The sequence below is a fragment of the Pteropus vampyrus genome, unplaced genomic scaffold (genome assembly GCF_000151845.1).
Source record: "Pteropus vampyrus isolate Shadow unplaced genomic scaffold, Pvam_2.0 Scaffold152, whole genome shotgun sequence".
Lineage (NCBI taxonomy): Eukaryota > Metazoa > Chordata > Mammalia > Chiroptera > Pteropodidae > Pteropus > Pteropus vampyrus.
Window position 1 is genome coordinate 1,478,468 of NW_011888933.1, and position 11,052 is coordinate 1,489,519.

The 11,052-nt window shown below is 43.2% G+C and overlaps 1 long non-coding RNA gene across 1 annotated transcript; it reads left to right on the plus strand.

The window, feature by feature from the left end:
- Nucleotides 1-1,906: 1,906 nt before the first annotated feature.
- On the plus strand, nt 1,907-6,184 carry LOC111745334. Its single transcript, XR_002782604.1, has 3 exons — nt 1,907-2,223; nt 3,966-4,178; nt 5,214-6,184. It is a non-coding gene; the product is annotated as an uncharacterized LOC111745334 (long non-coding RNA).
- The last annotated feature ends 4,868 nt before the right edge of the window (nt 6,185-11,052 follow it).

Below are 11,052 nucleotides of genomic sequence, written 5' to 3' on the forward strand. Positions count from 1 at the left end.
GGATCTATCCCCCTCTCTCCATCAGGAACCTGGGCCTCCCATCCTCCTCCTCCTCCTCTCCTTTTATTTCCGTGGCCCGTTGATTGGAAAAGAGCAGGCCTCCCTCTTCCTCCCAACTCCACAATTGTCACCACCAATTAGTGCATTGTTAGGACACACAATGGCGTTACTGTAGCCAGTGGAATGGGAGGCCTTTGTGCTTCTCCAGCCGGCCGTGGGGGCAGTCAAGTTTCATTTAGAGACTTAAAACACTACACCAGAAGAAAAATGCTATCAGAGAAGAAAAAAGGGGGGAAATAAAAGGAGAGAGAAAGAAAAAAAGCACATGCAAAAAAAAAAGAAAGAAAGAAAGAAAGAAAGAGAAGGTGAAGATAAAGATGAAGGAAAAGAAAGGCAGGCGGCAAATGTTGAAAAGAAGAGAAAAAAAATCTGCTATTCAGGAGTTCGCCCGAATTCATGAAAAGGCCCAAGTGGTTGCTACATACTGACGCCCCCCTCAGAACACAAAAAGGGGCTCGAGCTTAACAGTAATTAGTGGTCTGATTGTGCTTGGAACACTGTGTGTCTTTAGAGGATTTTTCCAACTTCTCTATTTTTTTTTCCAGTCTTCGCACATAAAGGAGATGGGAGGAGAAAGGTGGGGAGGGAAGGAGCCTGCCAGCCACATCCCCCACCCCCCAAGAGTCTGGGATGGGGGGCGTTCAGCCTTTTTCTTTGACAGGTAAATTGGATTTTATTCTCTAAAGCTTGTAACTAATTACAGAGGGTATTTTTCTGTAAGAACGTGACATATGGGTGCGTTTTAGAGTCACTGTTTTGTTTGTTTCAAGTACCTTTCGAGCAGCCTAGCCCTTTTTGCAGCCCGGAAGATGCCCCTAGAGGCCCAGCCCTTTCATCCAGAGCCCACGGGTTGTGGATTTTTTCTGTCAGCAAAACTTTTATGTCCAGGAGAACTTTTTCTGCTTGTAAAATTAATATTCCAGTTTAAACATGAGACAGACCTGAAAAAGCCTTGGCTTCTGAACTGGTATTCATTCAGAGCATCTGTCAGCTAGCTCTTGGGCTGGTGTTTTTCCTCCCTCTTCCTCCTCACTGACCCCTAATACGACCAGGATAAGTTCCCTGCTTGTTCGAGCTCTCAGCATAGGAAAGTGCTCTGGGCAAAGAAGCCACCCTGAAGTTAGGCTGGTCTCCTGGACGTCCAAGTTCATTCTCTTTCTCCTCCTGCCTGGCCCCCACCACTCTCTCCAGTTTCAAGAAAGTGCAAAGGCTCCCCAAGTCAGGCTTGCCACCAAACAAGGATATTCATGTGCTGCTGCCTTTAAAATTTTTCTTGTAACAACATAGCCAGGTACAGCCAGTTCATAGCTTGTACCTACTTCACTTTGTTACTTGTGTTTTTTATTTCCCTTCAAATACATTAAACATGCCTCTCCTTTCCCTCCCTCTCTGGCTCAGATGAGACTCCTTTTTTTTTTTTTTTTTTTTTAGAAATAAGTTAATGGAGACATAATTTCATGCAATGTTTAAATAAAATTGCCCCATTTCAGACACAAGAAAGTCAGAATTCACTCAGGACTGTCTCACTGTGAAGTATAAGCAAAGGAATCTGGGAATGGGGGTAGGGTGGGGTCCAGGAATGTGAAGACTGGAGTTCTAATCCACATCCCATCAGCCAGTGACAATGGGCAAGTCTCTAGACTTGGGTGAGGCGCACAGTGTTCCTGTGTTGGTGTGTAAAGGGGAGGGGGCTGTCACTGTGCTCCCCTTCATAAGGAGATGTCCTTGGAAGAGACATCCTATGAAGAGGAGGTACTCCGGGCACCCCCAGTGCTGGCACCGAACACACACTGGTGTCCTTCCCTGCTGTCTGCTTCAGGAGGGCCACAGGAGGTGCCCTCGTGGTGGTCCTTTTTTATTTTCTCCCTCCCAGCTGCGCTGTGGGATTGCTCCGTGCTCTTGGTGAATGCCTCGTCACACACTGGCTCCCATACCCCAACACCACCCCCAAAAGAAGGGCACGTCCTGATTCAGTCAGGAAATGAAAAATGAAACCCTCTGAAAATGGCCTATGGAATGTCACAAATACCCAAGTCAGGAAATGCAGATCGAGGGCGGCATATTGAAACTATGATGACTGACTTCCTCTGGGGCCGTGTTCCTAAGACCCGAGGAGAGGAGGGGACTGACTTGATTCCAGAGTCGGGTCAGGAAAACAGTAAGGTAGGTCCTGGAAGGTTCTTGGAAAGGGGTCAGCACCTCCCTCCTTCCCTCCACCCTCAGCCTTTTGCTCGAGGAGGGGTGATGGGAACCCAAAGACTCCACAACCTGCAAAGAAGGAGGCAGCAGAGATCTCAGTGGGGGACAGCCCGGCCGGCGTAGCAAGTGAGACTTTGAGCCTGAAGACTGTGAGTCCCAGAGTTCACATCCAGCCCTCACCCCACGTGCACTGTCCAATCAGTGTCCTGTTCACCACCTACTCTCCTGTCCTCTGTCCTCTCTGTCCCACTGTCACCTCTGTCCTCATTGGTCCTCTCTCACCAAGCCATTTCAGTCGCTTCGTACCCAGCCTTCCTGCCAAGCCCTTCAGTGCTGCTGGTAACATGGTCTTTGCCAAATGAAAGCTTGATCTTGCCTCACCCCAGCTTAAAAATCTCTCATGTCTCTCAGTCTCCTTCAAGACACAGTCCAAACTCCAAAGTGTGACCGAAAAGCCCTTGATAACACGGTCCTATCTTTCTCTCAACTTCCTCGCCAGGATGGCCTTGTGGGCATGCAAGCTGTGCGTTTGCACAGGGCCCCATGCTTGATGTCATGGGACCCCAAAATGTGGTGACTGGTCCTGCCTTTCTCCCTCCTGCCATTTCACATTCCTCTAACTCCAAACTTCTCAGTTTTCCAAAGCATTTCGTAATTCCTTCTATTTTGAGCGTTATACTTGTCTATTTGCTAAGATTCTCATCATCCATCAAAACTTTGCTTACACATCCCCTTCTCTGAGAATCTTTCCTGTCCAAATAATGTATCGCTCCTTTGCAAATGTCTAATGGTCAACTTATCACCGCTTATTATTTATTTCCTGCCTCAACTTATAGGTTATAAACTCCAGCACAGCAAAAATTGTCTTGCACAGTACCAGATTTCTAAGGCTTGTCTGAGTAACATTGAATCAAGTGCTATATTTAAGAAATAAATGTTTATTGAAAGTCTCATTACATTTTCACTCTAATGACCATACCCATGCTATGTGTGCAGATTTATTGTAACTCTATATCCTCACTCTAGCCTCAACTCGGTCCCTTAGGGCCATGGTGCAGGTCACCGCTGTCTAGAACCAGTAAAGTGGTTTCTGTTAACTGGTGAGCCTTAAAGTAACACTGTTCAATAGAATTTCCTGCAGTGAAAGAAGTATCCTGTACAGAAGCTGCTGGCCACATGTGCTAATGAGCACTAGAAACGTAGCTAATGCAACTGAGTAACTGAATATTTAATTTAATTTTATTTTAATTAATTTAAATTTACATAGCCCCATGTGGCCAGAAGCTCCCAAAGGGACAGCTCAGCCTTCCATGATTACCGATCCCTGCCATGGGCCAGGGAGCAAGTCTGCTCACAAGCCTTTTGCTGCTTCAGAAAGACTTCTGTGCAAATCACAAGCCTTTGAGCACCTCCTGAGGAGAAAGATTTTCAGTGAAGAAGAAAACAGTCTTTTCTGTCTTCCTTGATTGAAACCAACAATCTCTCTCTACACATTCTGCTAACAACCACAGTTTGGGGCTCCCTGGTATAGACATACTTGGTCTTACCTGTGAAATGAGGAAAAAAAAAAAAGAAAGAAAGTCTTCCACACCTGGGAGGGAAATACCTGTTGGAGTCAAGTGTTTCTATTATGGTGACAAGGGCGATAAGAACGGCCTACATTCCTTTCCTCCGCGTTGATGAAGGACTCCTATCGTTACTTACAGCTCTCCACAGGGCCTCCGAGGCCAGGACCATTTGGACCGGACACCAGTGGAGGGTCACCCAGACACTGGGTTGTTAAAGACACCGAGGAAAGCAGAGAGAGAGGCAGAAGATCCTGTTTTCAAGGTGCATTGTTTCTGTCAGTGAGGACTTCTGTAACTGATACAGGTGACAATGGATCATCTGGGGACGATTTCAAAGATGAGAGCAGCTAGGTGAGTAGAAATTGCAACAAATCTAGACGCCGAGAATCAGGACACCGCATGCAAATCATAGAAGTGGGAGCCCCTCGGCCCCTTTGTACTTAAAATGATTCACAAACTTGCAGAAATGAGGAAAAAAAAAACCCTTTAGGATTTAAATTATAATTCCAAATGCTATTTTAAATTATCATCAAAAGGACAAATTAATTTTCAGGCCCTCAAGTAAAATGTGGGTGTCTTCCTCACCTTCACCGCCCCCACGGCCACCACCCTGTCACCGCCTCCAGGTTCCCTAGGGGCACTCCTTGATTTCACAGGCCCCGATAGCAGGAAATTCTAGAAAATCAGCTCCATCTAAGACTGAGAAGTTAGGATGAGAACAAGGGAAATGATAGCTGAAACTGGGGTGTTTTTTCTTCGGGTTCTGCTGATTACGTTTAAAAACATGTACGCAGCATTCTTTCCAGAATCATAAAATTCACTTTGAAGGGTCCCTCTTAACTCTTCTTCTCCTCTGTAAGAGCAGTTGTTCACACTAATTATTCTCAGCCAACTCTAAGGTTACAGACACTCTGAAATGGTTGTGTGCTATAAATATACTTTATCAGTCAGTATTTGGGTCTAGAGCTTGTATTTAAGAGTTGTATACAAAAAACGTAACCCAGACCTTTGGCCCCAGAGGCGTCACTATTTGTCTGGTGACACAAGGAACAAAGTTTAAAGAGCAATACAAGAACTAACAGAAGTCGATATTCAGCCGTGAGTTACAAACTCCCACAGATCCCTGTGGGCTACAGTCAGGAGGCAGCATCACTGAGATGGGCAGAGCCATCTCCCAAGGAGGACAAACTGGAGCCATCGCTCCTCCAGACTCAGGAACGGGCAGCACCTCAGAGAAGCAATCCTGGGAGGAGGAGGGACTTGGCCAGCGAAGCCATGGAACTCTAAGTTTCAAGGACACACAGTCACTACAACCTGTGTCCCCACACCCAAACATGGGGCACAGAGCAAAATCACACGACCTCCTTCCTGTTTCTCTCCCACTAGGTACACAGGCAGAGTCACCTGCGCTTTGGTTTCTGTTAGTAACCAAGTAACCCTGATGCCGCAGATAAAGAATACGATAATCGTCAAGATTTCAGCGCCTGCCACCAAAGGGACAACTCTACTATTTACCATGAGCTGTGTGACCTTCAGCAAGGGATTCAGCCTTCCTAGGCCCTCTACATCTGTGAAATGGGGATGAGAACGGTTGCCTTGCAGGATAATTATGAAGATTAAATAAGATTAAAGAACAGATGTACAACATTCAGCAAATTATTTGGTACATATTAAGCCAATAAGTGGTAGGCTTAGTATTGATGTTTTCTTTCCTGGAGATGAAGTAGGAAGTAGGAAGACTGAGTTAAGAATCAGTTTCTTTTACACTCTTTTCTTTTCTAATCTACAGGTTATTTAATTACTAACTATTTTCATTTTGACGAAGCCTGTTGCAGTACAGTTTCACTATAGTGCTTTTCAAATAGCAGAAACTTAAATTATCTATTATTTTCATAGCAATTTGGCGTAATTTTTTTTTTTTTCTCTGAGACTGGTAGAACAGGTTAAACTTAGGGAAAATTGTGCTATGAAGTATCATGAAGAATTTAATTAGTTTCTGGATTCAACCCATCCCAGCAAGTCCTAGAAAGGAAACACTGATGAAACAACATGCTGTCCAAAAGTTCGTCAGTAAACGTTTATGAAGCACCATGAGGCAGGCACTGTGCTGCACACAGGTGGCTACTTGGGTGTGTGCTCTATTTTTATAATAAAAATTCTCATCAATAAATATTCTTTAAATAATCAAAAAGATCATGACGGGCACTAGGATCTGAAATGATGTAGAAACTTACTTTAAATGTGTATAATTGGCCCTGTACATAAAAGAAAGACTGTCTAGACTATATAAAGACTGTCTCAGATCCCATTAAAAATCATACCTGACAATGAGCAATTCACAGAAAAAAGAACTTAAATTGCCAATAAACACATGAAAGGTACAATGGAATATTATGTAGTTAAAAAGAACACGTTAACATAGAATTACCATATGATCCAGCAATTCCACTCCTGAGTATATATCAAAAGAACTGAAAGCAGGACTCAGATGTGGACACCCATGTTCATAGCAGCATTATTCGCAAAAGTCAAAAGGTGGAAACAACTCGAGTATCTATCAACAGATGAACAAATAAACAAAATGTGACATATACATACAATAAACTATTATTCATCCTTTAAAAAGAAAGAAATTCTGATACATGGTACAATGTGAATGAACTCTGAAGACATTATGCTAACTGAAATAAGCCAGACATAAGAGGACAAATACTATATGATTCCATGTATATGAAATAGCTAGAGGAGTGAAATTCATAGAGACAGAAAGTAGAATAGTGGTTGCCAGGGGCTGGGGGAGGAAGGAATGGGGAGATGGTGTTTAATGGGTGCAGAGTTCAGTTGGGGAAAATGAAAATGAAAAAGTTCTGGAAATGAATGGCGGCGATGGTTGCATAATAATGTACTTAATCTCACTGAACTATATACTTAACAATAGTTAAAATGCTTAAGTTTATGTTATGTTACCACAATAAAAAAAAAAAAAGAATTCCAAACTTGGACTCCAAAATAACTATCAAACTATCATTCTTCTTTTATGTTTAGTTATGCTTAAGAAATATTCTTCTTCTTTCCCCTTTCATCAATGAACGTCTTCAGTAAGCCTTTACTCTTAAAAATGCAAGGGAAAAAAGCCAAGGTAGACACAGAAAGAGGTCTAAGATATATCATTATGTGAAAAAGGTTGATTAATAAAATAATTTTTTATGTTAAGAAAAAAAATTGTATATGTAAAAGCGTAAAGAAATGTCTCCAAGAAAACACCCAAACTGGTCACAAAAGCCACTTCTGAGGAGGAGAATGAGGGGTAAATTAATACTTCTGATTTACCTTTATTGTTGAATAATTTAAAAATAGATCCATAAAAAACCAGGAGGAAGCCTGGGGTCTCCTGTCCAGTGGGGCGGGCAAACTAGGCCCAAGGCTGCCGTATCTGACTTTGAAAACATCCTAAAGTGAAAAACAGGCTAATACAGGCCCAGGGAATAAAGAAACCAATCAGATTGCAAATACTGTGAATCTCTGTCTGTCAAAATAAAAGCATACCTGTAAGATCATGAGTTTCAGGTTTCGGTGTGGAAAACATGACCACCACAGCCCGACTGTGAGAGGCCGCGAGGCAACAGCTCAGCCTCAAGCCAGAAGTATAGAAGTCTAAGTACCATGACACCACGTTTTACTGTTGTGATGTAGGCAAACTGTTTAACCTTTCCAAGCCTCAGTTTCCTCATCTGCAACACGGTATAACAAGAATATAGATTTAGGTGAGGGAGGGGCAGGGTAAGGGTTCTAAAACATCTGGTATACACTAAACACCCAATAAATACCATTAATATAAAGTAATAAAGTCTTATTTCCTTAAAAGGATACCTGGAAGTTAGGCCTTTCAAAAACCAAAGTCAAAGCTATTTCTCCTCCTTGCGCAGTACCTGGCGTGTGGGAGGCATTTGGTAAATAGGACCCTGGGGCCTTACCCACTAGACCCATGGTTCTCAAACCTCAGTGGGCATCCAAATGATCTGCGGAGCGTGTTAAAAACACAGAATCCTAGAGTCCAATCCCCAGAAATTGGATTCGTTTGGGTTGGAGTGTGGCCCCCAAATCTGCGGGCCACAGGGCACTTAAGAAATCCTGTTCTAGGAGTACTGCTTGAAAAAGATGAGACAGTTCAAATGTCCTCTGCCCCAAAACCCACAAAATGCCCCTTCCCTACTCTGCTTTCCCTTCTTTCTCTACAAGAGAATGATAACTTTTCTTCTCCCTTCTCCAGAGTTTTGGAAAGTACAGTTTCTAGAAAAAATGTCCTTGCCATTTCTTGACAAGGTCTCAACAGGACTGTTTTTAAGAGAGAAGAGAGGGGAGGTAATTGAGGAAGAAAGGAAAAAAGGAAAGACAGCCTCTTGAAGAGGGTGAGAGAACACTAGGAAAGCAGAGGTCTTCAAAGAGTTTGGCATTTAAACTAAAAAGACTAAAAATCCTTAAATATCCCATCTCACGGGCAGACAGACCTTTTCCATCCTCCAGGCCAAAATCCAAAGAGTTTTCCAGTTGGGAGGAACAGCAGAAATGAGAGAGAAAAAATGGGCAAGAGAAAAGAGGCTGGGGCACGTAGAGGGAAGCAAACTGACAACCACAGGACAGAACAAAACTTGGATATGAGTTCAGGCCAAGACAAAGGGTCCCTTTTTCAGTGCCTTTTAAACAAAAAATAAATAAATAAAAATAAAAACTTACCTAATGGGTTTTTTTTTTTTTTTGGTTTCCTGCCGCTCTACAAACACCAACTAATGAATTCGTCTGCCCAGGACGGCCCCTCCAGAGGGAGGTAAACAGTTACAGGCTCTTAGGCCATATCTGCTAAGTAAACCAGAACTACAATGGGCTAGAAGTTAAGCAGCTTGTGTGGCAAGAGGCTTCGTAAAGTTAATTAATTGTGTCACGTCTGAAGCTGATAAAGCAGGTCTAGTGGGTGGTTATTTTAAAGTCTCACTAGAAGTTGAAAATTAAAATAGTTGCTTCTCCCAGAGATTTGAGGTTCCAGGATCAAACCTTATTAAAACTAGGGCCTCAAATGAAGGAATAAAGTTAATCAGAGAAACCTGAGGAGTTGGAGTTGGCGGGGAGGGGGAAGAGCTGCCTGTTAAAGTTTTGCTAATGCAGCCATTAGCCTGGATTTTTCACTCAAGAAACAATAAAGACACATGCACCAATACCAGACTTGTGAATGACATTCAAAAATCCATTTATTTCGCTTTAGATCCAGAGGCTGTCCAGCTATGACCCCTCCCCACCCACACCGATACTCCTTTCTTCCAGTGGGCATAATTATTTTTTTTTAACTGTTTGTTATAGGGAATTTCAAACATACCTATGAAGCCCCACACCCAGGCACTTATTACTCAGCCTCAACAATGGATGCATGGTGAATCTTGTTTCACCTAAACCTCTAGTTTCTCAAACTTGAGTGTATATGAGATTCACCTGGAAGGCTTGTTAAAACAGATTGATGAGTCCTTCCCTCAGAACTTCTGATTCCTTAGGTCTGAGTTGGGACACGAGAATTTGTATTTTCAAGTTCCCAGGTGATGCTGGTGCTGCTGGTCAGGCAACCACACTCTGAGAGCCACTGATCTCTATATCCACTTGTTTTCTTTCCGGTATTGTTATTAAAGCCAATCTCAGTCATCATATCTTCTCATCTGAAATAGTGATCTAAAAGATACTACTATTATCATGCCTAAAAAATGATGGTTCATTAATATCATCAAATATCTAGTAAGTGCTTAAATGTCCAAATGTCTCATAAATGTAATTTTTTTAGTTTGTTTATTTTAAACAAATTCCAAATAAGGTGTATATTTTGCGACTGCATAATATGTCTTCAAGTCTCTTTTAATCTTTAACTCTCTTTCGACTCTCTTATTTCCTTGCAATTAACTTGTTGATGAATCTTTATTATTTTGAAAGGTAGAAGAGCATAGTGACAAGCTCTCTAGAGCCCAGCGGCAGGCTTGGCTCCACCACCAGCCTTGTGACCTTGTCAGGTGAGTTAACCTTCCTCAGCACAGGGGTGCTGGCAAATGTTTAACAGCCAGCTCTTTGTGGAGGGGAGTGGGGGGACACAACCCCTGATTTGCACATTTGTCAATTTCTGTGGTGTAAATACTCCCACCACAGCAGATTTCAGACTGACTGCCGACATAATGCCACACGATGCAGAGCTGGGAAGACAAGTGCGGTAGCACCTGGATGAAACAGCATTTTCACCCCCCAGACACGACCGACATAAATAACCTCTGAAGCACAGACACTAGCGAACAGTCGTTAAATCATTAGGAAGTGACGGCTTTTGAGTATCTATTACCTTTGTTTCTAATATAGTTTAATTATAAGTTTATGTAATTTAAGTTTTAATAATGGTCGTGTTCGACCACTAGCTTGCCAAATTCCTGGAAGTTTTACAATCGGCACTGGCCTCTGCACACAGCGGTCTGAGTCTCAGCTTTCTCACCTGTGAAGTGGGAGGCATAATAGCAATAATGCTGAGTGTTGAGGATGAAGGAAGACTGTGCACTGGAGCACATGGTAAAGGTTCGGTGAATGTACTTGGTGAAGTGGACAGCAAGCATTTCATAATATTTTTACTAGCACCCCTTGGCTGAGAAGGGACAGCAGAGATGTAGGGGATGTATCAGATCTCCGCCTACAGGGGAAGCTGGTTTCAGGATTCCAGGGAAAGAAACAGCCAGACGGGTGTGAGCTCAGCACCCCTAGGCCCAGGAATTGGCCCTTGGGCCTGGCTTGATTACCACACAAATTCCAACTGCCTGGGAGAAATGCAATCAGGCCTGCTCCACCCCTCCACTTTACACAGAGGCCACTTAAACTGTTTGCTAAAATCAAGACCCTTCTTTTGAGGTAGATCAGGTTGCTGGGCAAGGTGATTATTGTTTCTAATGGTCTGCAAACAGGTTCTCAACTGTTAACCCTTCCAGCCTCTGGGAACGTGTGAACAAGCCAGACAAGACAGAGGCAAACTGAAGCACCAGGAGCTCAGGGGGCTGAGAGATGCTACAAGAATGAGGCTGGATGCAGGAGGGTCCTGTGCTGGTGATCAAGTTGAAGCTCATCTCTAGACTGTTAGCACCTATGCTCGTTCCCCAAAGAGCCTGTGACTCCCTCCTGGTGGTCTCAGATTCCTAGGAGGCCCTGAGTTTAAGCTAGG